Source organism: Bidens hawaiensis, unplaced genomic scaffold, assembly GCF_021521415.1.
Source record: "Bidens hawaiensis isolate Kalapana, Puna unplaced genomic scaffold, B.hawaiensis_p1.1 tig00072993_1, whole genome shotgun sequence".
Classification (NCBI taxonomy): Eukaryota; Viridiplantae; Streptophyta; class Magnoliopsida; order Asterales; family Asteraceae; genus Bidens; species Bidens hawaiensis.
The window spans coordinates 9468-12804 of NW_027502719.1; the positions used below are offsets into that span (position 1 = coordinate 9468).

The 3337-nt window shown below is 31.6% G+C and overlaps 1 long non-coding RNA gene across 3 annotated transcripts; it reads left to right on the plus strand.

Moving 5' to 3' along the window:
* The first annotated feature begins 562 nt into the window (after window positions 1–562).
* On the plus strand, window positions 563–2665 carry LOC143606096 (uncharacterized). 3 transcript variants are annotated; one of them, XR_013148681.1, is made up of 6 exons: window positions 563–777; window positions 1502–1607; window positions 1675–1800; window positions 1877–2001; window positions 2073–2163; window positions 2272–2665. It is a non-coding gene; the product is annotated as an uncharacterized LOC143606096 (long non-coding RNA). The 3 variants fall into 3 exon arrangements; XR_013148680.1 differs by having other exon boundaries at window positions 1502–1800; XR_013148679.1 differs by having other exon boundaries at window positions 563–1800.
* Window positions 2666–3337: the final 672 nt, after the last annotated feature.

The following is a 3337-nucleotide window of genomic DNA, read 5'->3' on the forward strand; positions in this document are numbered from 1 at the left end:
TGCATTATTGGAACAAGGCAAAAAGATGCACGGACTTACAACCTACCAAAAATTTCTAAAGTTGCAGCGTTAATCGTTGGTGATGTTGGTGACACAATAAATTAGCGCGATATAATTGTAACGACTCAAAGCATATCTCTAGCAAGAGTTGGAATATATATGAGAGACCTCTTTTCTACTTATGGTCAACAATATGTTGCTTTAACAATAGTGAAGAGTAGATATTGTATTAAAATGCATATTTTGGATAAGTAAGGTAAAGTTACAAACAAGACAACAAATATGGTTTATAAGGAAATATTTAGCCGTTTATGAATTTGTAATTTTTAAAGTTTTAAATTATGTTTTCAAATAATGTTTTATGAATATTCCTTTTTTAGTAAGTTTCATCATCTCCATCACCGATTCAACCTCCAAACCACCATCAATATATATACTGTAGACGCAATCTAAAATCATCCTCTGCCTCCCTCAATCCACCCCTTTTCTCAAATTCCTAAATTGTGTTCTGCGTTCTTTCCCTTACCATTCCTTCCTCTCCATTCTCACAATATCCATCCAATCTAATCTCATATGATAATAATGGCGACGACGATTAATTGATTGGGCTATGGGATTGTTAAATCTTAAATCACATAATCCTAAATTTTCTTCAGAAGAAAGCCAATAACTCATGGAGATGTTGACAAGTGTTACAACCTGGATGGATTTAATTCTTCTAATACGAGGATAATCTTCATCCCTACCGCTAATAACTGTGTCTCTATTAACACCAAGGTAACCTCTATTCACTCTCTCCTTGTAATTGTCTATGGTAATTAGGTCCAAATGACCCAGTTTTTAAAAATTGTCAATCATGCTTGGGGAAAAGTGAGTTTTGGTTAGAACTTATCGATTTATAGAAAAAAGTAAATAACTATATTAGTCAATATTCACCCCTTATGATGAATTTTGTATATTAGAGCATCGAAGAAAAGAGACCTGTGAGGTTGTTACCATCATTGGGACACCTCCTATGGTAGTTGGGGTGGTACGGTTTTAGTGAAGATGTGAAGGGAATTTTTACATGAATAAATATTTATGCAGGTATATATGAACTCAATAAAGCTTTACAAATATTTAAAATCGAACAAAACTATATTTAAGATTGGTCTCAGTGAAACTTTTATATATTTTTGTGTCTATAATGATTACCGGTCAAAACTGAGTCAGTTAGAACTGAAAGTTCAATTTGGTTGTATAAGCTTTTTTGGTATATAATGATATGGGTTAAAACTGAGCCGAATATGATCTCAAAGTTCAATTCAGTTATATAAATCTTTTTTTGTCTATAATGATTATCGGTCTGTAAAGGTTGTCTCCCTAAAAAAATATTGTTTAGTGTACAAAAATATATTTGAGATTGATCTCAGGGGTACTTTTATAATTTTTTTTTTGTCTATAATGATTATTGGTCAAAACTGAATCAGTTAGAACTCAAAGTTCAATTCGGTTATATCAGAATGGAAACGAACGTGCGAACATTCTGTGCTCAAAGTTACAGGCGAATACTAAATAAGATTTGAGATTGGTCTTAGGGGCATTTTAGGAACAATGAATTTTAAAGGGTATAAACAATTTGGTTGGTGTGCTTAGATAAATGGTAGTTTGACAAGATGAAACTCTTTGTTATAGGTGTGCATATGGTAGTTTGACCAAATAAAAGTTAATCCCAGTTTGGTGTACTAAGATAAGTGGTGGCCTAAACAACAGTTCTTTTTACTCTCAAACCCTCCATCAAGGCGTTATGATGATCTTAAGGTACATAAATATGCCATACATTACTTTTTAAATTTCATTTAAATCAGTTTCCTATCAACTCACTTTGTCTTTTTAGGATAGAATGCACAAGACAGCATATGATTTGCAGACTATAATACATATGATTCACAAATTATAATTCTTTCAAGATTGGACTTGATCTTCATAGTGAAGGATGCTAGGTTGTTCAGCTAAGACAAGGTTGATCTCTTAAAATTCAAATGGTGATCATAAATTATAACCTCAAACAATCTTATTTTTTCCTTATGTAGATTATAGGAAGTCATATCATTAAGGTCCATGCATTTACTAATGCAAACAGTGATCCTACAGATTCCATGGATGAAAACTAGCTTAAAAGGTGTGCACTTTAAAATATAATTTTCCTTTTGTTATTTTGAAATTTTATATGAAGTTAGTTTGTTTTATGCGTGAAGTTAAACATTTATTTAACTAAACTTTTATGTGCAGGTAACCATAAGTCAGCCTTGCATGTCAGATTCTGTAGCCATGTTGTTGTAGGAAAGTGAAGTTAGAATTGGATAGGTATGTGCCATAATAAACACTATTTGTTTAGTTATCAATTTTTAGAACTTTAACCAAATTCTATTAACCTTAATATGCTATGAGATGTTCCTTTCGTATTTGATGTTGGATATGAGGCGCAGGTAAACAATCTAGGTAGTCAAATGAGTCACTAGCAGATATGAGATGTAAGTTACCAAATGAGCCTTTTTTAATTGCCTTGGGACCAGTATTTTAATTTATTAACACTTAAAAAATCTTATATCATGTCAAAAGGGATGCTTGAGGGCTATTAGGCTTTGTTCTTCCTCCACTAGCCTTAGTTGTTGTTACCAGCTTCGCGTCACATGTTGCTGGCAACTGAAACTCTAATAGGGTCGAAACAACCGTGGTTATTTTTTATTTCTTAAATAGAAAATACACTTTGTGGAGGTGGCAATTTTGATCAATTTACTTTTGAATAGTCAATTAGGGTGTCTTATATTTATTAATGGGTCAAACGGATAAAACCTAAACATGATATCTAAAAAGGAAACGAGTCAAATAGATAAATTTAAAATGTATAAGTAAAAAAAATACCATGTTTAGTGAACAGGTAAAAGTTATAATAATTTTAATGAACGGGTCAAAATTTTCAGTTTTAGTTAACGGGGCCAACATATTAGTTTTAATTAGTAAACGGGTCAAGACTATCATTTTAAGTGAATGTGTTAAAATTACCATTTTTATCAGATGGGTCAAAATTGTTGTTTTTAATAAACGGGTTAAAATTCTCATGATAAAGAGCATCTCAAAATTGTCGTTTTTCATGAACGAGTCAAAAATTAACCATTTGTGAAAGGTTATGAAGACTTCAAATAATGGACAATATGTTGGCTAATTTCACAAGGTTAGAAATTCTTTGCTAATGCCCCCTTTTTGACAATTTGCTACTGAAAATCTAGCAATTATTTTATAGCGCTTGTTGATTTTGATGTCATTTGAAACTATTAGAACAAAGCGTTTTTTGGTT